The sequence below is a fragment of the Mustela erminea genome, chromosome 1 (assembly GCF_009829155.1).
Source record: "Mustela erminea isolate mMusErm1 chromosome 1, mMusErm1.Pri, whole genome shotgun sequence".
NCBI classification, from domain to species: domain Eukaryota; kingdom Metazoa; phylum Chordata; class Mammalia; order Carnivora; family Mustelidae; genus Mustela; species Mustela erminea.
Genome location: NC_045614.1, coordinates 130,742,934 through 130,766,943, shown reverse-complemented (window position 1 = coordinate 130,766,943; position 24,010 = coordinate 130,742,934). Strand labels below are relative to the sequence as shown.

Sequence of the window (24,010 nt, the reverse complement as noted above, 5' to 3'; positions counted from 1 at the left end):
CTGTCCTTATAACACTTAAGTAAAGTGGTTTGATGGTTTTTAATCACATTTTCAATATCTTTATTGATTTTTTTGGTCTTTGTTATCTACTGAAAAAGGGATGGATGTTAATAATATCCAAGATTATTGGGGCACCTCTTGGTTTCAGCTCAGGTCATGATCAAGTTTTGATCTCATGAGTCTCAGCATTGGGCTCTGTGCTTAGTGGGAGGCTGCCTGAAAGATTCTCTGCCTCTGCCCTCCCAAATAATTAAATAAACCTTTAAAAAATATCTTAAATTATAGATTTGTTTCTGCCTTTAGTTCGGTCTTAGTTCAATTTTTTCTGAGTATATATTAAAGTTCTGTAATTAAGAGTTAAATATTCAGGATTGTTATTTATTCTTGGTGAATTGAACTTTTATTATTATGCAAAGGACTCTTCTCCATTAATAATCTTTTCCTTTGAGTCTATTTTGTTTTATTATAACCAAACTAGGATATTTATGCTTATTGCTTACATAATATATCTCTTTTGCATATCCTTTTATTCTCTATTATCTAAGTTTTAATATTATTAGTCGTATCTTGTAAACCATATATAGTTGTATCTTACTTTTTAATCTACCCTGTCAGTCTCTGTCTTTTCGAGGTTTAGGCCTCTAAATTTAATGTAATCATTGATATGGATGAGGTTGAATTTACCCTCTAGTTGTTTTAGACTCGTCTCATTTTTTCTTTTCCTTTTCTTATTTATGGAATTAATTGAGCTAAGTGCGGGTCTTTTAGTATTTCATTCTATCTACTCTACTGACTTGAGTTATTGGTATTTTTCTATCAATTAAAAACATGCATCTTTAACTTATCACAATCTACTTTGAATTGCTTATTATATACTATGTATAATGCAAGAATAATACAAAATGAGTAATTTTGTTTTCCTTCCCTGCACACCTGCACCCTTCCTATCTAAAATGCGTGTGTGCGCACACACACACAGACACACACACACACACCCTTTGTTTTGGCCAAAAGGACAACATATTGAGAAGTAGTGTGGAACCCAGAGCATTGAATGGGAGTTGTGTGACTTGGAATAAAGAAGTAAAAGCCTTGGTTTCCTCAGAAGGCTACTGCACAGGCAACAACTGCAAGCAACTTATGGAAATAACTTTTCCTGAGCAAGCAAACAAAATGGACTTTGTCAAAGAAAAGCAATATATTTTATAATTAAAACTTTCTTCTTACTGTCAGAAATACTGTCAGAAGATAATATATTTGCCTCAGGAGATTTTTTTTTAATTATTATTTTTAAAATTGTGAATATCTTAAATATATAGTAAAGCCAAAAAAATTAAAAGCATGAGGTTATAGTTATTACTGTGCCCATCACTTGGATTTAACACATGGTAAGATTTTTATTATATTTATTTCTGATTGCTTTTCTTTTCTTAAAAATAAAACATTAGCTGTTTATTAAAGTCTGAACTTCTCCACCCTATTCTTTTCTCTCTCTTCTCACACATATATTCTTTCTAATAATTAGAGTACATCTTTCTGGACCATGGTCAAGAAAGAAAAAAAAGGAAAGTATGTCCTGTACTTATCTATAGTATCTAATTTGGTAATAGCATGGTTCAAGTAGTTTACATCTTAACTTTTCAGAGTATTTAGTCAATTCCTAAGACACACATTAAAACTTTCACTATGTTTTTGGATTGCAAATTTCTTCTAATTTTGTTCAGTGTTTCAAATATTTAAGTTTGTTCTATAAGACCATAGGAGATTATGCTAGATGCATCTTAATTTTCCTTTTTCTGTTACATGGTAACCTATCCTCAGATTTGAAATAGGGGAAAGTTTTTTGTTTAACCTTATCGTAAGGGCCTATTTAGACAGAGCAGCTCCATCTTGGTTGAATAGCCATTTTGTTGTTTATTCAACAAAAAAACTCACCCTGCCCCCTACCCCCTCCACCCAGGAGAACTTACTTAAAAGCAAGTCTGGGAAACCAGTAAAATATGGTCTACCAGTGCCTGATAACAGAGCCCAAATACAAGGCTGGATCAGGTCAGGTGGAGATAACAGCCCTAATGCAGGGATGAGTTGGGCCAGGTGAAGATATCCAATCAGTGCAGTGTGCATACTGTCTCCCTAGGTACCAAGCAGTGTGGGCCCCGCCTTTTGGGCACCAATTCTGACCAAGGTGATAGGCTAGTTCAAATAGCTACTATGGGGTAAATTGTAATTCAATGGGCCACCCGTGTATGACCTAGCATGACTGTGCAGCTTTCTCTGTGTGTTACAATCTCATTGGTCACTGTGTGTGGCTGGGCTCAACCACATGGCCTTTGCTCTATAAAAGTTAGTCTGTGAGGCTGGGAGGGGTTGCCCTCTCTGTAAGAGGCAGGCCCAAATGGTCGGTTTGATTCTCGATTCTTGGCACGAAATAAAGCTTTGTTTGACCTTCTCTTTCTATCAGTCTTGCTCTTTTGACCATAGACCTCTCACTTATCTCTAACTTAAACATGTTTTTTGTTTGTTTGCAAGAATTTGTTTATTTGTTTGAGAGAGAGAACAAGTGGGGCAGGAAGGGGTTAGATGGAGAGGGAGAAACAGACTCTTAGCTGAGCAGGGAGCCTGACACAGGATTCAAGCCCAGGATACTGGAATCATGACCTGAGCTTAAGGCAGACACTTAACCAACTGAGCCATCCAGCCCCAAGTTAGAGATGTTATTTAATATCTCTGCATTGCAGTTTGATTATATATAAATGGGGGTAATTATATGATCTTTTAGTAAAATTGAAGATTAAATGAGTCCAGTTTAGTTGTAGTTTAAGAATTAAATGAGTTAATACACATAACGTATTCAGAAAAGTGCTTGGCTTGTGATAACTGCTAATATCTATTAGGATGATACGATGCTGTCCCTTTTCTATGGTGTTAGAGTTCAGGCCGCAGTCCCTAGGACCAAGAATATTATAACAGATGTCAGTGGTCCCTCATTACAAAGTAAGGTGCCAACTCCTCTATATAGGGCATAGTAAGAGTTTGACCTTTTAGCTAACTTTTGATCTTTCCTCACCTTGCACTTATATAAAAGAAAGGAAGTTGTAAAGGCCTACTGGGAATGTCTTTATAAATTTATCAGGGTAGCTTAACTTCTAATCCTGGAGGACCTAAAACAACAGTTAGTAAAACAAGAATAAATCAAAACAAGAAAATAAAGAAAAAAAAAATCACCCAAGTTTCCACATCACAGATTATTTGATCGAAGATAGGTTAAAGTTGGCAGAAGTCGGAAGCTTTAATTATATGAAAATTTGGAGGTTTTAAATTGCACAGAAATTTTCACTAAGTGACTGAAAAACCAATGGAAAAACCCTCATTCTGGAGGCAGAAGGAAAAGTCCACAAATAAATATTCAGGAAAAGTAGTGCAAAAGAATGAAGTTGCTTTTCTTTACCTTTGACTGAATCCACTTATCGATAAACCACTGATTACTCTACATATGGCCTTAGGTACACAGTCAATTTGTTTAAATATGTCCTGGAAAAATAGGACCAATTCTTATTGAACTTACATAAATAATTATATTACCTTGCAAAGTAATGAGACTCATTTAAACTATGTATTTATGAAATCTGAGGAGACAGAGTTCAGATACCATTTAGAAATGGTTCATTTCCATTTACAAGAGTATGGTCTATTAAATTGAAGGTTAGACATAAATAAATAAAGTGACTGGGCCTTTTTGTATATACATAAGAGAATATAAATTAATATAATTCTAACAATATTTCAAACAAATAACCACAATAAAATTCTCTTTGTCCATTTATTTAGTCCTATATTAATTCCTGTTTTATTGAATCTTGGGTTAGAAGTGAACTTTCATGGACGATGTCTACTTCCAGAGTGACAAAGGTCAAGCTGATTCAGTCCATCAGTATAGTTTGAAAGTTTTCTAAGCATTGTGAGCTTAAAACAGTTTACCAACAGTATACTCTTTGAACTGTTGAAGTAACGATAGTTCAGAAAATCTGGTATAATCTTTTTTAAGAGGTGCTGAAACTGTCTTTACTGACGACGCTAATGCTAGTTTGCAATTTAGGAATAGCAGAGGCTTCTGGCAAATATCAGGAAGGAGAAACCTATTTGTTAATGAGACTCTTAATTTATTATTATAACCAATAATATCAGAATAGAGAAAAGTAAAATTCTCTATTAGGGTAGAGTAAATAACTATTTTATAAGAGTTTGATCAATATTTTAAATGAATGACAAGAATATTTTATGGATAGTGAGGACATTAGCAAAACTTCAGGGCCTTCTCAAAAAGAATACAATTTCTGAAATATTAACATTAAAAAAAGTTTTCCTATAAACTTAGGGAAAAGTTTATTTAGGATACATGGGAGTATATCTTCTGCTTTGATAATCTTCCCATGCAGTTCCTACAATGGTACTGAGCTAATAAAGATTTAATGGAGCCTGCTAAAAAACCAATCATTATAGAACTCACCCCTTTTTTATAAGGGAAATAACAATTTTTTGTGATTTTCCTGGGGTCCTCTGGGAAAATTGATTTGTTTTAGCTGTAAAAGAAAACAGGAGGGTGTGTAGGTGGCTCAGTGGGTTAAGACTCTGCCTTAGGTTCAGGTCATGATCTCAGGGTCCTGGGATTGAAGCAGGCATCAGGCTCTCTGCTCAGCAGGGAGCCTGCTTCGCCCTCTTTCTCTGCCTGCCTCTCTGACTACTTGTGATCTCTCTCTGTGTCAAATAAATAGAGAAGATCTTAAAAAAAAAAAAGAAAACAGGAAATTTTATTTATAGCTTCTAACTTAGGATCTCATCTTAGGAAAGCAAAATTAAAAGAATTGTCAAATGATATGAGGTCATTTAATAAAGTTAAGATCTTAAATGCCTGAGACTATACTTGTTTATGTATTTAATTGAAGTGATGAAATTTTTAAAATAAACACAGATGAATGTTACAATATTATAAGGAGCTCTAGTCTTTCACAAAGGAGAAATCTTTATTAGTTGTGTGTGTGTGTCTGTGTTTATTATCTTTATTTTAAGTAATTAAAGATATGGTAAAGTTAACATGAAATAGAGAAAGAAAATTATTCTAGAGAGGCCTAAAACCTCATGTCTACATGGGTAAATTACACAGAACGTAAAGAGTAATTTTTACCATTCTATGTTAATAACTCTGAGACTAATTTGTCATTTTAACAGAGATAAAGTCAGATATGTTATTTGGGAGTAAAGACTATAAGCTTTTTCCCCACTTATGAATAAACGCATCAAAGCAGGGCAATCTTTGGCAAAATTTTAACGCATTTCAGTGCTTCTTTTCAGACCTTAACACGTGCAGATATTTTAAACCAAGGCACATAGAAATTCTTCTTCTGCAAACTCTGACCTTTTACAGCCATTCCAGTTTTGTGTTTTACTGTCGCCTTTCACATTCTAAATTGCAGACAATTTAAGATGGAAGCACTCTCTTTTTATCTTGATGAACTAAAACACCATTCCATTATCTTGTCTACACATTCATGTCACTGTCATCATTGTCCCTAGTGTGGTTTCAACCATCCGCAGTAATTACAACTTTTAACCAAAGTAACTAATTTCTATTTCACACAGCAAAGTGAGAATCTCATAATTGAGATTGTTCATATATAAGCATTTTGCTAGACCACTAATGCTGACTCGATGAAGTAATACAGGTCAATTGACACCATTTTAAAGTTGCAAACATGAACTCATTCATTATCATAACCCAAAGATAGAGAATATAAAATTTTATATATATTTTATAGTATATAAAAATAAGAAAAAAGTGTGTAATTTTAAAATGATTCCTAATCAGTAGTTCAGTATTTAAACATACTCTGAAATTAAGATCCCAATAATTATCCATGGTTTTAAGTTGCCTAAGAATCTTGAAATTTATGGTTAGTCTGAGGTAGTACAAATATAAGTAATTACAAAAATGTTTATCATAATTATGATTCAATTTAGGTGAATACAGATATACTTTTTAATATCTTAAAATTTATGTAGGAATAGTATTAATTTATTTAATCAATAACCCAACATAAGTTTAGAAAGTTCAGATAAACTAGTTTGTTCATGAAAAAACAAATCCACATCTTTCAAAAATAAAACAAATATTTACATTATATCCCTAGTAATAAACTCAAGCCAAGACATAGAGATATTTATGTTTTTAAAGTATTAAATGAGCCTGATTTGTCCAAAGACTCACTTTAACTGCATGAATTTGGATTTTTAAATGTTTCTGAGATAGCAGTTTCCCTAAAAGGATTTTTTTCTTAAGATGTCCTTTCTGACATCCTTAAGATATTAGAAGCTCACTTTCCTTATTTTGTGTGAATTCTAGCAATATTAGACTTATGTAGAAGTGTATCTATGTATAAAACATTTAAAACAGGGGCACCTAGGTGGCTCAGTGAGTTAAAGCCTCTACCTTCGGCTCAGGTCAGGTCATGATCCCAGGGTCCTGGGATGGAGCCCCACATTGGGGCTCTCTGCTCAGCAGGGAGCCTACTTCCTCTTCTCTGCCTGCCTCTCTGCCTACTTGTGATATCTGTCTGTCAAATAAATAAATAAAATCTTTAAAAAAATAAGCATATAAAACAGAGTAGAACTACTTTAAGAAACATAATAATCCAATTTATTAATTCCTTTTGGTGGTAGGAAAAGATGTCATTCTCATACCAGGAAAGGTAAAAGCTTTTCTGAATTACAGAGAGCTTATGGGTTTAGTTCTGCAACATCAGTCACAGGTAAGAGGTAAACCATAAACAAAAACTACCAGTTAAGATATCAAAAAGCTATTTCCCTTTCCAGTGGATACAGAGATTTGAGTTCATAAGCAGATAACAACAACAAAATAAGACTAGCAAAACATTGTCATTTCTCATCGAACAGAAAATAGATCACATAATCCATCTGACAAGAGGCATTCAGGTGGTCAAACCATATAATCAAATTCCCGATTACATCAATGAGAACAACTTTATCAGCTCTGAAAGTTGGACACAAAAGCACTATGGGGGAAAGAATTGAAAAGCACCCCTAGAGCATCAGGAAATATAAAGTTCTGGGTTTCACTCTGAGAGTCAAAAAAGACTTCCCTGGCCTTTAACACCTCATGAGGTATACTTTCTGGGAGCAGTTTTTCTTGACATCATCAAGAGATATTTATGGGCATCAAGAGATCCTTGGGCATCTCAGTAAATGACTTCCATAATTGTTCAATTTGAAGCTAAAATTTTTAGGCAATGAGCATATGACTGCTGGGTTTGACTAAAACTGGTTAATGCCCATAACCTTAAGCTTTGGGGAGATATTTAACAGAAAAAAATTATTTGCATTTCTACCAGGACCCCTTAGAATTGTAAAAAATCCCCGTCAATAGAAAGTCTGGAAAGTCAAGCCTAGCACTGCACGCAGAACACAGTAATCTCCATGGTCTATCTGTCTTGTCTATCTCCATATTTATGTGATTTTCTTCACCAGGATCTTTCTATTTCAGATCATTCCTTTTCCATTATTCATTTTCTTGTTTATCTTAATCTCACTGCGGGTAGCAATTAGACTTTTTATCTTTGTACTCTTGGTGTCACCTATTTTCATTTTTAACCCTCACATTACTTTTATTGATTTTTTTTTCTCCAGTATCCAATTATCTTTGATTCTTCATTCACACTGATGGGTAAAATGTATTGATTTGTATAGGGGACAAGCAATTTTTATTGTGATGTTAGGAGTTATCTTCTTAATAGAGTTATTTTTGCTTGGAATGGTGATTTTATGGTCTATGTAGGTGAATTGCACACTTTTGTAATCAGAGTTTCCTATAAAATGAATGGACAGCAAAAGGGTAATTAAGGTACTGACACTTACCATTTCCAAATTAAAAGCAATTTGTAAGATGGTATTCTTTAATGCCATTCTCACTTGGATGTATCACTTCCTTGTTTTAGGATTTTTTTTTCTTCTTCTTCTTCTTCTACTGATCAAGTAACTCAGTTCTTTTTTTTTTTTTTTTCCAAGATTTTATTTATTTGCTTGAGAGGGAAAGAGAGAGAACGAGCAGGAGGAGGGAGAGGAAGAAGCAGACCCCCACTGAGCAAAGCCCCAGGTAGGGCTCAATCCAGGACCCTGAGATCATGACCTGAGCTGAAGGCAGATGCTTAACCAACTGGGCCACCCAGGAGCTCCTAAGCAATTTAGTTCTGTTCTGTTTTTCACTCTTGTCTGTGAGCTCTAACCAGGAGTCCTCCAAAGATGGAGTCCTCCTTCTACAAGTTTGGTTTTAAGGCAAAAAGTCCACTTCTTCCTTTTGGTGGTTGAGGAAGGGAACAGGGCCAAAACCCACCTTCATAAGCTATTCTGAATGCTATTATTCCTCAGCCGCCCGCTATGTGTATTTGTTGATTCTGAGGTTGTAGCATCCCCAGAACTCTCTTAGAACTAATAGTACATTACTTGTTTTTCTTAGGCTAAGATTTTACTATCATGATTTCTCTACCATCCAAATATATATGTCTTTTATCTGTCAGGTCCTTTAATGGTAATTCTTCTTTTCCCAGTGCTATTGTGGTTTCATTATTTTTTAACTTATTATTTTTATATCTTTTTGTCATTTAAATTAAATGTAGGAGTGTAGAAAACATTTGTGCTTAGTCTGTACTTTCAACCAGAATTTAATCTGCTATAACCTAACACTTATTTTATTTTGACTAAGCTATAAGAATTATATAGAAATAAACTTATTAAATGTATAGTTGAATAATAGAACACATATTTTGTAATAATATATCATTTTCATTGCATGCAAATCTTTAAAATATGATGTGTTAACAGTGTCGGGAGGAAAATGCTTCCCTCTCTCTATTTAGGTCCAGTGCTTGGGGTCTGCAAATTAACTGTCAATAAGGAGATAAACAGGAGAAAAACAAAGTTTATTCAAACATGTATGTGGTAGTTGCTCAGTGTTAAGTAACTTACTGAATATCTAGAAAGAAAGATTTATATATCAAAACTAACAAAAATGGAGAGGAGGAATTAGGGCTTCAATGGGAAGACACAGAAGGTTAGATAATCTGTCTGTGGGCTAAAATCACAGGACACTCCCTCTGAGGGAAGGTAATGACAAGTGTGTTTTCAAGACGCTCTGCTTTAGTGAGGTAAAGGAAGTTCAGATTAAGATTTCTTTCTGCATCTTTTGTAGCTTGAATGTTTTCCCTTTACAATGATTTTATGCCAACTTCTAGAGTTCAAGTGAGTCTCTACATTTTTGCCATTTGAAACTTCTCTAGAAGTTACACATGAGTGCACATATGTGTGCATGCACACATGCACACACATACACACGCTGATTGGTGTGGAGAGCTAAGCTCTACTGACTGGTGTAGAGAGAAAGATTTAGGTTGAAAATCGTGAGGTAAGGAATCTGCAAAGAGGAAAACAAGCATTGATTAAAATGAGGATGAATAAGCAGAATAGGAGAAATCCAAGGAACCTGTCTCACATCACACTGAACAAGTCTCTCAGTCCTGGGAAAAGGTAGATCAGTCTAGTTTAATGTTTGTGTCTCATTTAAGCAGGTGGTGATGCAGGTGGGAGCGTGGTGCACATAAATACTGGGCTTCTATATGCTGGGAACAATCAAGCATCGCTTCATGAAGTCCATCTTAGTTCCTTAAAACTGTCTAGTTACATCTGATTCTGTGCACATCATTCTCAAATATGATATTCCAGTTAAAGCCTTGATAATCTGATCAGTTTTCCCAAGTGTGCCCTGTTACAAGGAGAACAGATTCTCACCGAATTTATGCAAATAACTATATTGCCATGTAAGAATACTTAATGAGAGTTTCTAAATTCTAGAGGGATTGGGCAGGGAGAAAAGATAAATGTTTTGTTTCTGTTTACAAAAGTATGATCTACTAAATTTCTGTAAGTTATGGATAGCTTAAGATGAAAGAAAAAAGGAGTTCCTTAAATCTGAAAAATGGAACATGAAAAAATCAAATCTGTTTCCCAAAAAAAGTTCATGAAAAATTACAATGGTCATTTATCACTTCATTTAATTCTGTGTAATTCTTTTTTTTTTTTTTAAGATTTTATTTATTTATTTGACAGAGAGAGATCACAAGTAGGCAGAGAGGCAGGCAGGGAGAGAGGAGGGGAAGCAGGCCCCCTGATGAGCAGAGAGCCCAATGCGGGACTGTATCCCAGGACCCTGAGATCATGACCTGAGCTGAAGGCAGTGGCTTAACCCACTGAGCCACCCAGGCGCCCGTGTGTAATTAATTCTTGTACCACTTGATCTTGAATTAGTAATTTCATAAACCCATCAGCTTTCCCCAGCAGAGTTTTAGAAATCCTTATTCAATCCAGGGTAGGATTTAAGAGTTATTAATGCTATCAGAATCCTCTACTATGGAGTACATGTCTTAGTCCTTTCCATGGGTCTCTGAGATAGTCAGTCCCTTTTGTTGAAGATGAAGCCTTCTGGCTTACAGTTGATTGCAAAGCTTTTAGGAAGGTATCAGAGTAAAACAATAACTACCTGTGGATAAGAAGAGAATTAGAATAGATGTGGCTGAAGATCAGAATAGAGTTTATTAAAAAAAAATGTAGTTGATAAGGAAATTTAGTTGTTTCTATGACATATAATGCTTCAGTAAGTGGAATTATGAACAATAACCTTAGACCATTGTTTTCTACTATCACACAAAGCAGCATTAACAGCATATTGTAGACAGTAAAGATATTGAAGAATTTCTAGAAATTTTATGTAATTCCTGAAAAATTATATTGATAATGTCTACACATACGAATAAAATACAACCTAGGGAAGGTTAAGCATCTCTTCTATTTTGACAATGCTTTTCATGCCAGTCAACATATAAGTAAACCTTATTATATATTAATATTATTTAGAAAAACAAATACCATTGCCTTTCCTGGGACTGTAGACACAGATGGCAAATCATGAGACTTCTTGGCCTCCATAACTCCATTAGCCAATTCCTTACAATAAATCTGATAGATACATACAGAGTTACATAACGAGGTACAGATAGATATTTTCTATTCATTCTGTTTCCTCTGGAGAACACTGACTAATACACTTTTCATAGAATTTTTTTTTCCTTCACCCTTACTATTTATAGTATATACTATATATATATGTAATTTTTTTATTTTTTAATTTTTTATAAACATATAATATATTTTTATCCCCAGGGGTACAGGTCTGTGAACTGCCAGGTTTACACACTTCACAGCACTCACCATAGCACATACCCTCCCCAATGTCCATAACCCCACCCCCGTCTCCCAACCCTCCTCCCCCCAGCAACCCTCAGTTTGTTTTGTGAAATTAAGAGTCACTTATGGGGGCACCTGGGTGGCTCAGTGGGTTAAGCCTCTGCCTTCAGCTCAGGTCATGATCTCGGGGTCCTGGGATCGAGTCCCACATCAGGCTCTCTGCTCAGCGGGGAGCCTGCTTCCCTCTCTCTCTCTCTCTGCCTGCCTCTCCGTCTACTTGTGATTTCTCTCTGTCAAATAAATAAATAAAATCTTTAAAAAAAAAAAAAAAGAGTCACTTATGGTTTGTCTCCCTCCCAATCCCAGACAACTATCATATGATCTCCTTGATATGAGGAAGTGGAGATGCAACATGGGGGGTTAAGGGGGTAGGAGAAGAATATATATAATTTTTTAAGCATTAGTAACCCTTATTTTACAGAGAAAACTAGAAAGTAAACAATTATGAATCACTTGTCATATACCAACATTCTTATATTAGCAAATTTTATGAAAATATCATTTTACAATTTCTAGAAGCATATGCTTCTTCATGGTATATTTTTTCAATGTGAGGGAGTATGTTTAGTAACTGAGTCAAAAAGCCTTAATTTCTCTGTCAGAAGAAGTCATATATATATATATAAACTTATGTTTAGTAACTAATATTTCAGTATTTTATCTCATTTAGAAATATCCAGGTATTTATTATTACTTAATTTAGAATAACTCTGAGGTTTAAGTTACCAAAAAATTTTGGCAACTACTTTAAGGCAGACATATAAAACAAAATTATTGTTGAAATAGTTTGTGAGAACAATGACTCAATTTGATTACATTAAGAAATGCGAGTTTTATACATTTTTTAAGATTTTATTTATTTATTTGACAAAGAGAGTGAGAGAGCACACACACAGGGAGGAGCAGTAAAAGGAGAGGGAGAAGCAGGGTCCCTGTGTGGAGCTCATCTCAGGACCCCAGTTTCATGACCTGAGCCAAAGGCAGATGCTTAACCTTCTGAGCCATCCAGCACCCCTGTGAGTTATATATTCTTAACCATTTAGTAGATATAAGCTTCTTTGACTTATAAGCCCATAGTATTACAGTATTATCTTTGATGTTGACAATTCTGAAGACATGCCTATTGTATAAAACCAACAATATTGGGAGTGCCTGTGTGGCTCAGTCAGTTAAGTGTCTGACTCTTGGTTTCCACTTGGGTCATGGTCTTGGGGTCCTGGAATGGAGCCTCACCTTGAGTTCTGTGCTTAGTTTGGGATTCTCTCCCTCTCTCTCCCTCTGTTCCTCCCCCCTTGTGATGAGGGAGCAGGAGGCTGGCTGAAGACAAAGCAAAAGCTGACGCCTTGCACCCCCCTCTCCACCCGTTCCCCTCTGTAATATGTGTAGCATTCCTCAGGGACCCCTGACTGCTATAGATGATAAACAAATAGTTAACTTGCAGAGATCACAATCCTGCAAGACAGGAATCTCCCTTGCTCTACAAATGTCCTGGAGATCTACAAACAGGGAGGTTGCCTTATCAATAGCACAAATTTCCAGAGGCAAATAACTCTCCGTTCCTCAAGCCCTAATGTCTCCCTCCCCATCATAACGAAACTGGAAAAGGCTGAGGTAGAAGGGAATGTAAATGATAGCAGGATCATAACACCCCACCAAGAATCTCCCAACTATCTTGATGTTAATGGCTGGCCTAAAGACGACATTGATGTGAAATAAGTCAAGCAAAGAGAGTCGATTATCATATGGTTTCACTTATTTGTGGAGCATAACAAATAGCATGGAGGATATGGGGAGATAGAGAGGAAAAGGGAGTTGGGGGAAATTGGAAGGGGAGGTGAACCATGAGAGACTATGGACTCTGAAAAACAATCTGAGGGTTTTGAAGGGGAGGGGGGTGAGAGGTCGGGGTACCAGGTGGTGGGTGTTATAGAGGGCACAGATTGCATGGAGCACTAGGTGTGGTGTAAAAATAATGAATACTGTTACGCTAAAAAAAAAAAAAAAAGACATTGATCAAGCCACAAGGGCAAGGCCTCCTCCCGGCACCTTGTAGGCCCTCTTTAACATATGAAAACTCTGTTGAAACCTCCCTTCCCCTCACCTTCCCCCAACTGCAAGGTATATAACCTGCCTTCCCTCACAACCCAGGGCAGCAGCTCTTCCTGCCCAGGGGTCCTGTCCCCGTGCTTTAATAAACCACCATTTTGCACCAAAGATGTCTCAAGAATTCCTCCTTGGTCATCGGTTCCCGACCTCAGCCCACCGAACCTCACCTAGGTTCTAGAACTTCATCACTTGTAAAATAAATGAATGAATCTTTAAAAAACAACAATACTGAACTGCTCTTATTTACCAAAGTCTTATTGAAGTCACATGAATTTTAAAAACATTTAGATCAGTTCCTATATTTCTGAGAGTTTCAGAAATATTTAGTTTATATAAGAATTGAGCTCTTTTATTAATTTAGCAATACCATCTGAAGATAGGAAAATATCACATATACATCACATATATACATACAATAGACAAATGCAAGTGAAGATCTTTATGGTTTTCATTATAAAATTTTAGCAATGTGTCAGGCATAAATACAGTAGTACACAATTCACTAGTTTATATGTGAATTAGTTTTCATCTTTGCCCACTTTATATTTTTATCCGAATTGTTTCTGGCAGATGGAACACATTGTTACTGGCTCAATATGAGGGTTAGAGCTTTCCATCAATATTTGTGGAGAGTTTTAAAATTTTCTTTTGCCATATTATGTAATCTTACCAAGGCTGTGGACTAAATTTTGTTCCCAGTTATCTCTTTTATTCTCTCTTTTCTTTTCTTTCCTTTTTCTTTTTCTGAGTCCCCTTAGCCCCTCAGGAGTATCAGGGGGTACTAAAGATCCAGGACCTAGAGAAAGTTGAGGATTGGAATAGGAAGGTGTGCTTGGGACTATAACCTAGCTTCAGAGGATATACTCCTTTTAAATGTGAGCTGAACCAATATATTGTATTTTTATGGCTTAAGCATAGATACAAGCAAGGCATAGAAGCTTCTGCCTCCATACCCAAAAATTACCAAGGAGAAAGAAAGCAAGGACTGTTACTGTTACAGGAGGTAAGTGAAGTCAACAGGAATGATCTTAAGTACCAGAGTACTTAAGGGTTGAGACCCTTTTTTAGACTCAAGCGAAATTCCTGAGAATTGTCAGAAAGATGCTACCAGGAAATGGGGTGTCCGGGTTGCCACATTTTTGCCTGGCTATCAATTCTTGGGCCCCCACTCTGACCTGCAATCACAGACCTTATGTCTCTCCCAACCCCACCTCAGGCAGGCAGAAAACCAAAGAACACTCTCTCTGAATCCAAACCAAATACTTAGGACACAAAATGAAGATTTAAAGAAAACTTCATCCAGTTTTACTGGGGACCCATAAACGCACCAGCCTGCAAGGCAGGCTTCAACAACAGGTTTATAAGTAATACCTAAACTTCTGTTCCACCCCACAATTCTCCTCCTTAAGACAAACAACACAAAAGGTAGAAACAAGAAACAATGGTATGTATAAAAAGTCACAATTGCCAAAGAACTAGTTCTAGCCCAAGGTTTTGTGCTGTAAATCTGAATTTTGAGAAATACGTTTCACAACAGAAGAGTCTCTTACTGCAAGCAGAGGTCCAGGAGTCTGATTAGTAAAAACAGTTTTTGCTGACTTGGTCAGAGACCCAGAGAGCTCAGTTGCAATCTCTGGAGCGGGCAGGTAGTCCCAACCATCCTATCTTAGTCAACAGAACTGTTGGGAGGACAAATTTTTCTCTCTAAATTGGGTCCGTTAATGGAGCCTGTAAATTAACTGACAGTAAATAGATTAACAGGAGAAAAGAAAAGTTTATTTACACTTGCACTTGGTGCTTTGCTCAATTCTGAGTAACTCACTGAATAGCCAGAGCTAAAGCTTTTTATGTCAAACTTAACAAAAGAGAGGAGGGTTTAGGGTATCAAGGGGAAGATGTGAAAGGTTCTATTGGGCTTTTTTAATGCTAATGTCTCTGTGCCAGCTGAATTCACAGGAAACTCGCTCGGAGGAGGGTTAATGGCAGCTGTATTTTCAGGAGACTCTGCTTTAGTCAGATAAAAGGAGTTCAGATAAGATTTCTTTTTGTACCCTCTGTAGTCAAATGTTTTCACTTTATAATAACCTTTGTACTAACTCTGGAGTCCAAGTGAGTCCCCACAGATGATTTATATAACATTTCAGAAAATTTTAATTAGGTTGGATTGAATTTAAACAACAGAAACAAAAGCCTATAAATTCTGGGGATAGAGATGAAAATTGAAAACTAATTGTTCAGGACATACACAGATAGAATTAGTAAGTTATTAGAAATATACAAATACATTCTAGGAATATTTCCTCCAGTACTCTTTTTCTCAGTTTATCTGAAAATATGGAATAGTGATAATTATAAATGTACTGAATGCCAGCTAGTTCTAATTAGCAACAATGGGAATAGTGATATTTAATTTCTTTTTTCTAGATCTTATTTATTTGACAGAGAGAGAGAGAGATCACAAGTAGGCAGAGAGGCAGGCAGAGAGAGAGGGGGAAGCAGGCTCACTGAGCAGAGACGGATGTGGGGCTGGATCTCAGGACTCTGAGGTCATGACCTGAGCCAAAGGCAGACTCTTAACCCACTGAGCCACCCAGGCACCCCGATATTTTAATTTTTTAATGCATGATTTAAAAGCATGTTTTACAAGAAAATTCACAAAATTTAAATAAAGGTTAATTCTTACGAAGAGAGTGATGACCATAATTAGAACTTGAGTTGAACTTTTGCTGCTTGTATTCCGTTATGAATAAAACACTTGGCAGAATATCTGGACGTTTCTTGTTTTTTTAATTTTATTATTGCTACTACTGTTATAATAATGTACCATAATTATACTTCTCTAAAATTACCATTATTTTCCAAGAGTCTAAATCTAAGAGCCAAGAAAATGTTGAAGTATATCCTCTTAAACATTATATAAGACAGGTTACCATGGGTAATGAAAGTAACAATAATCAAATCCATATGTATCAGCTGAGTTTTATTTCAAGTACTGAGAAAACAGTCATAAATGATGTAGCAAACAAAGGCAGAAGAAAAATTATTAAATTTCCTTAATACGTAGGGCAGAATGACTTTCCTTTAGGGACTCAACTCCCTCGATGTTGACACTTTGCTAATGGCAAAAGGCAATCTTAGACCCCCAGGATCCTATAAGTTTACTTTAACATATAAAAATTTCTTTAGAAATTTCCTTTATCTCTAAACCCCCAAGATGAGTGTTGGCAATCATCCCCCAAGCATATGGCCCACAAATATACATCTGAAGGGTCTCATGTCTTAAGATTTTATTGGACAGTAATAAATGACCTTTTCCCAAAATAGCTAGCCCTCTCAAGGTCCTAAAAACCTTGCTTCCAAATTCCTTAGATTTACACTATCCCTACCCCTTCCGAATTTGAAAGTATATAATGAGCCACTCCTCATGACCTTGGTGCAGCTCCTTCTGCCCAGGGGTCCCATCCCTGTGTTTTCATAAAACCACCTTTTTGCACCAAAGATGTCTCAAGAATTCTTTTTTGGCAGTCAGCTTGAACCCTAACATCTACATCAATAATCTGTCTTTTGAAATGGTATATTTCTGCTTGTTTCATGATTGTGTTAAAATAGGGAAAACAGCCTCCCTATTAATGTATTACACTTCAATCTACACTTTCTTTTACTTTTTTTTTCAGACTTGTACTTCTAAAATTGAAGGTTTGCTGCATGAAAACGCAAAGCTGACTGGCACCAATTCTCTTTAAGAGGGAGAACAGTTGAAAAAAAAAAAAGGAGACAGCGGTGGGAAGGATGAGGAAAGTGGAGTGATGTCAGGAAAAATAAAATGCTCATTTTACTCAAGAGCATATGAAAGCAAAAGTGGTAGATAAAGGATGAAGAGGAATTGGGAACATTTGATAGTTTGATGGAAACTGAAAGAATTTTAATGATAAAGGAAATGTGACTTTTCTCTGGTTCTATTCATCTTCACCTGGTGTTTTCTCTGTGGTTACCTTGTCTTGCATCTTTAAAGGGAAATTGAGCCTTATCACTGTCCTTCGCTCTCCTCTGTGTCTTTAGAACTTTCAGAGGCATTTGTTGTCACTGACAGACATATTATTGTCTTTCTTATCAGACACTTTGGTAACGTTCTTTTAAATTCAGTCTCTACATCTATATCTTCCTTTTGTCTTCTCTTTGTAATAACTTACTGAATAACATCTCTTTCCCTTCCTTTCCTTCCTTGTTTCACTGACTCCTAGTCATTCTGACATTTTTGCAGTTTTGTGCCACAAATACCACTGACTTACATATGTCTCTCTTCCTTGTCACACTTCTTAGAAATTTTGTTGCTGGAAAAAAGATCACCTCTCCTGATTGCTTATCATTGGCTATCAAACCACCTTAGTAGCTATTTAAAAGTGATTTTGCCACATTTTTTTAAGATAATATTAAGAGAATTTTCAGATAAAAGGTAAAATTGACTGTGGGGTCTGCTCTTACCAGCTGGATTTCCTCATGTGCTATTTAGCATTTAGCTGGGCATTGGAAGTTGTTATTGTGGGAATCCCACGTGCTAGTGGTTTGTGTACATTTGCGGGAACCCTTGTTTTCAAGTTTAAGTGCAAGAATTCCTGAATAAAAGGCCAAACTCCTATTGCTGTTTTAGATTAGCTTTTAAAGTATTTCTTATACACTACTTATTTCTCAGCAAATCACTTACTTTGGTTATTGTGTTTGAATTTATCTTTAGTATGTTTTTAGACGTTAAAAAACAAAATTTGACTGTGTAAATTTGAAGCGCTGATTGGCTTTATTCAGTGATTCATGAATTGGGGCATGATGCCATCTAATGGGTAGAAAGGAGCCCCAAGACACATATGAAATGGGCGACTTTTATAGGCAGAAATGAGGCAGGAAAAAGAACTTACTAGTAAGCGAAAAGAAAGGGTTGTTTGAGGCGAGGTCCTTTTCCTTCTGGGGTGAGAGTGGGACTGTGTCAAACAGATTACCTCAGTGGTGCAGACCAGGAAATTCCAAATTGCCTGTGAAGAGGAAAATTACCCAGAGCCGGCCCAGGCCAGCAGGCCCCAGTAGATAGTACCTAGAAAGAACAAGAGATAACCAGATGATGGCCTCCACCCTCTACCCCCCCCCCCCCCCCCCCCCGCAGAGGTAAACAGCATTTTCTGCTTCTGTAAACAGATTTCCAACCACAAGCTCCAGTTCCACTGACCACTGTTCCTTGTCTAAAGCAACACCCACCCAGTTTAAACCCACCTACCTGCAGTCAGCATAGCCCTTGGACCCTGACCCCCAGCACTCCCCTATAAAAGCTCTGTAACCCCGCTCCCCAGGCCCAGATTTTCAAGTGTGAGCTGGTCTGTGTCCACAAAGGTAATATAAACCCGAGTTCTTTCACTTCCCCAAGTCTCCCTTGATTTCTCACAGGTCTGTAACTATTCCTCAGAACAATGTATTACTTAAAATATAACTTACAAGAAATTGTACCAGTCTTCTAAGCATGCTTAAATAAAACCTTAAACAAACAAACAAACAAACAAACAAAATCTAAAACATTTACTAGCAACAAGCCTCTGGGGGAGAGCGAGATATACGTCCTTGAAGCCAAGCAGCTGTGAATGCCTGCCCCGCTCAAGGTGGAACACTGCCTGCTTTTATCTGTTGTCTCCCCTTCTCCAGAGACCACCTGTGGCTAATTAGATGATCTCTTTGAATGTACTTGCTCAACTATAAATTCTGTGCTGCTAGACCAGGCATATCCTGCCTTTCTTCTTGCTTATCTATAAAACATAAAATCATTGTATAACTCATATTCCTTCTTATTTATCTACAAGGCATATGGTTAATATACAGTCTTCTTTAGCTCCTTTGTTAACTACTGTCTAATATCTAATAAACACAGGACCGAGAATTTGTTGGGGTGACAGTTTTCTCTGCTGTCAACCCCTGCTCCCTTTCTCTTGCAGCTGACTTATTTGTGCCTCATTTCCCATGTGCTGTCAGGAGGCGGAAGGGTCTGATTATTTTCTACAAAAAGTGGCTAAAAGATTACATTCCTGCAATCAAGGCTTTGTTTGATGTTGTGGAGTCAAGTGACTCCATTTGGAGCTTGTTGTTTCTTTCCCCCACCCTTCTTTCCTTCCTTCCCTCTTACTTTCTTTTTCTCTCTCTTTCTTTAACATGGGTAACTTTTAAATTCTCTGCTGCCCAAGGAAAACTGACTTAGTATTAAAATATTTCATTTATCAAAACATTTACATTAAACTCTCTATATATTCCAAATTCTGGTATCTTTTTAAAATCACATAGCTTTTTTTAATCTCACAACTATTTTCTTCAAGAATTGATATACCTATTTTTTAAAAAGAGCAATTTTTTTTCAAATATTTAATACCTCAAATAATATTGTTAGATCGGTGGCCCTGGGAATGCAGGAGGAACAATAAAATGGCCGCCAGACTGCCATCTTCCCCCTACCCAGGACTTTCCCACTAGAAGGACATCTGTCAAGGACACCTCACCTTGAGTAAACTGAAACTTATTCGAGAAAGAGAAACCCTGCCACTTGGGACTTTCCAACCCCCAGTCTCTAACCTTACCAAATATAGTTATGAGCCCCTGCCCTGCCTTGGCCCAGCAAAAGCTCACTCAACCCTTTCCAGGCAGGACTTCCTCTACTCTCCTCTTCTGAGTCATGGAATAAGGAAGTTTCAAAAGAACTTTCATATGCTAAAGAGGACCCACCTACAAGGTATAGGAGGCCTGGCCATTGTCAACTTAAGGTGGCTTTCCCCTCTAACAACATATTAACATTAAGACATTTGGAGATTCCTTGAAGAAGGTCACACCTGTCCAACCCAGAAGTGGGGGTTGGGTGGAGGTTGCAGGGTGTCTGCTTATGCTTTGTCTTCAGCCAGCCTTCTGCTCCCTCACCAGGATGATAGCACCATCCATTTTATGTGGATCAGTTCCGCTTTATACTTGTTTTTCTACTATAACTATTAATATCCCCTTTCATTCCCAAATGTGCCCTGGGGCAATTAAATTACGTGCTTCTACTTACATTTAAGTGTATTTATGAGAGAGAATAAAGATAATGTCCAGCTTACTTCACTTTTTAACTTTCCTGAACACTGAACTAACTGGTTTCCTATATGGATATGACCAGTTTCTACCTCAAAATACTACTTTGGTTTAAAAAAGCTAATGCTAAAATTTTTGTGTCATTGACTTGCTTAGGGTATTGCTTCCTCTGTATTACATGATTAGATAAACTACTCTTCCAGGAGAATACTACTGAAATAGAAAGGGAAAAAGGTGTTAAAATTATATACGGGATGTTTGCTTATTTCTGAGCCATTACCAGTGTAGCTTCTTATTGTCATCATTAATGAAATTGATGCAGGAGAGCAAGGTTCTCATCTCTTGGATTTGAAGAACAAATTTCGGCGATATTGAAGAGTGAGTAAAGTGATAGAAGTTAATTAAGTGAAGATACAGAAAAAGTTCTCAAGAGTGAGAGGGGTCCCAACAAGGTTGCCAAAGAGGACCTTTAGGGTTGGTCTTTTATAGAAAGCTAACCAGGGAACTTAAATCCTTTTAACATCTCTTTTGATATCATCATTAAACAAAGACTAGTGGTTAAGACCTTCAATGGCTTACTTCCTTTTTAGAGTCTGGTTATTCTTTGTTGGTCACAGGTGCTTATAATAGAAAAAGACACCCACCCCCACACCTAGGGCTGGATGGTCTGTTTTATTCTCTTATCACTGGTTTTCCAACACCTCCACATTTTTAGGATTTCTGTAAGTCTGATCACATAGCCCCCCTATCTATCTCTCTTTACCTAGCTCCACCTGTCCCTTACTCAAAATCATGTGTAAGAAAGTCAATTGTAACTTATAAAATATCATAAAACAGAAAGCAACAATACTATTACAGTTGTATACTGAGTATGTCCAACTCTCTGTCTTCTGGATATATAATAGAATTGCCCTTCATTGCTCCTTGGAAGACAAACAAATGGCCAAAATAGAAAATTTATAATCCAGTCCATGATTTTCCACTTTCCCTTTCCATGAAAGCTGGACTTTCGATTGAGCTTTAGTTACTTGATTTTGAGAGAAAAGAACCTAGCTCTCCCTCTTCAGGCTATGAGATATGTGAGTGGAAACCCTTCTGTTCCATACGGAGCATGAGCAAGAAATCAATTTTTGTTATATTACGCCACTAAGATTTTAATGTACTTTGTTACCATAACATAACCTAGCCTAACCTAGCCTTTATCAAGTGTGACATAACCCTCTTAAGTAGCCCTTATCTGCTCTCTTTAAAAAAAACAATTACACTGTTTGCTTTCAGAGCCTTATACCATTTCCCAACCCTTCCCTGAGCTTTGGCTGTCTACTCAAGTGTGTTTTGACCACATGGTCTGCAAACCCTTTGTGAGGAAAAAAAAAGTCATAATTTGAGAGCTGGAAGATATTTTAGGGATTATGTAGTTCAACTCCACCATTTAGATAGATCATTTGGAAAAGCATAATTTGAGTAGTCACTGGCAGTCACTTTTGTGAACTCAGCAAAGCTACCTGATCTTTCTCACATTACTTCCTTTAACTATACAAATGCAGATAATCAATTGTCCCAGTTGGGTTTGTTTAAAAAATTGAGTGAGTACATTTAAATAAACCAATCAGATATCCGTGGTCACAGGATATCCACATATCTCTTTGTTCTTTACAAATCTTACCAGGTTAGACAGGTAAAAGAGTTAAAATATTTATAGTTTGACAATTTTATTTTTATATACATTACCTCTTTCCTATAAACTTCACAACCAACTTGTTATTCAGACAGAGCAATCATTATTACTTCTATTTCACAGTAGTCCATTGAAACCCAGAAACACTATGGTCATCCTGTTAGTAAATAGCAAACCTAGAGCTCAAACCAATGGCCTCTAATTGAACATCACATTGCTTTTCTGCCGCCTTGAAGCATAAACTTGGTGCAATGGACTATCTAGTCAGAGCTTTTCCACTGCAAATAACCTTTGTAGAAGTGGGTATTTCTGATTTTCTCAATGCTCAATCCACAATAATAGTTGACATAGTATTGAAATTCATGTTTTAGGGTATATTCTTTGAAGAAAAAAAAGATCAAAATAAACTCCTAAGTAATAAAGAATTTGTCTGGCCTTTCCTTCCCAATTCCTAGGAGAGTTCTTTAAATCCTAGCAATTTCCTTAGTGATAAGACTATGTTTGTTTTTCATGGTAAGGAGGTGACTAATGGGGGACCTTTAGATAGTTTATGCTGAGATGACTCAGGATAGGGTGTGGCCATGGTAGCAAGACTAGTCACTTAAAAGGTTGAGTGTTTTAAGCCATATGGTATCTACCAAATCTCTGAGTAAGCAAAGGGTAGCTGGAGATTGTGTTTATCATTATAGCCAATGATGCCTGTGTAATGAAACCACTGTAAAGACTGGGAACTAAAGCTCAGTCAGAGGAGCTTCCCTGTTTGGTTCACACATGGATATGCCAGGAGAGTGACATGTCCTGATTTCATGGGGGGAAGGACAATGGAAGCTTGTTAGTAGCCTATGCATTCTTTTCTTTCTTTCTTTCTTTCTTTCTTTCTTTCTTTCTTTCTTTCTTTCTTTTTTTTTTTTTTTTTGCATTTCTTTTTTTAGCTGGTTCTGATTTGTATTCTTTTACTATAATAAACCTCTAATCTTAAGTATAGCCCTTTCCTGAGTTCTGTGAGTCATTCTAGTGAGCTATTGAATCTGGTGGTGGGGGCAGGTAGTGGAGCCCCCTGAACTTGTAGTCAGCTGGTCAGAAGAATGAGAGGTTGGGGACCCTTGAACCTGAAGCTGGCATCTGAAATAAGGGCACTCTTTTGTGAAGTTTAGCCCAACTCTGGGTAGTTGGTATCAGAAATTATTTCATAAACATACTTCGACACTTGAAAACAAGAAAAAATACATGTACATACATAGATATATATAAAATGCAGAACATATCTTTTTATTATTCTTTTCACTCATAGGTAAAGATAAATGTCATTTGGAATTACCTTATTTTTTAAGGTTTTGTTACATCATTTTTACATGAAAAAATCAAGGTTATTTCTAAATGTTAGATTTTTGTCTTGATTTTTTAAAAAAAAAATGTTTGTAGGACTAATTTATATAGGACTCAATGTTCTTTAATGAATTATTTTATTTAGTTTATGAGAACATAGTTTCCAAAATGTAATACATACTTAACTGAAAAAAAATGTGACCGAAAGTGAACATTTTTCTATCTGGGACATGAACACAAGACTGTTTCATTATCTTTCTGCATGTGTGAAATATTTGCTTAAGTATATCTACATTTTGATAATAATTTTTTTTTTCCATTCACTGGCAATGCTAATTAAGTAAGTCATTAGAATAATTGAACAGTACAAAATCAGAAGACCACAGACCTTTGCAAAGGTTGTAAATCAGGACTTTCTTTCCACCTGTGGAGAGGGGGTGGTAAGCAGCT

The 24,010-nt window shown here is 36.4% G+C and overlaps 1 long non-coding RNA gene across 1 annotated transcript; it reads right to left on the bottom strand.

The window, feature by feature from the left end:
* Positions 1-10,299: 10,299 nt before the first annotated feature.
* On the bottom strand, positions 10,300-18,809 carry LOC116590383. Its single transcript, XR_004285574.1, has 3 exons — positions 18,734-18,809; positions 18,381-18,553; positions 10,300-10,600 (listed from the first exon to the last, which is right to left on the bottom strand). It is a non-coding gene; the product is annotated as an uncharacterized LOC116590383 (long non-coding RNA).
* Between the last annotated feature and the right edge of the window lie 5,201 nt (positions 18,810-24,010).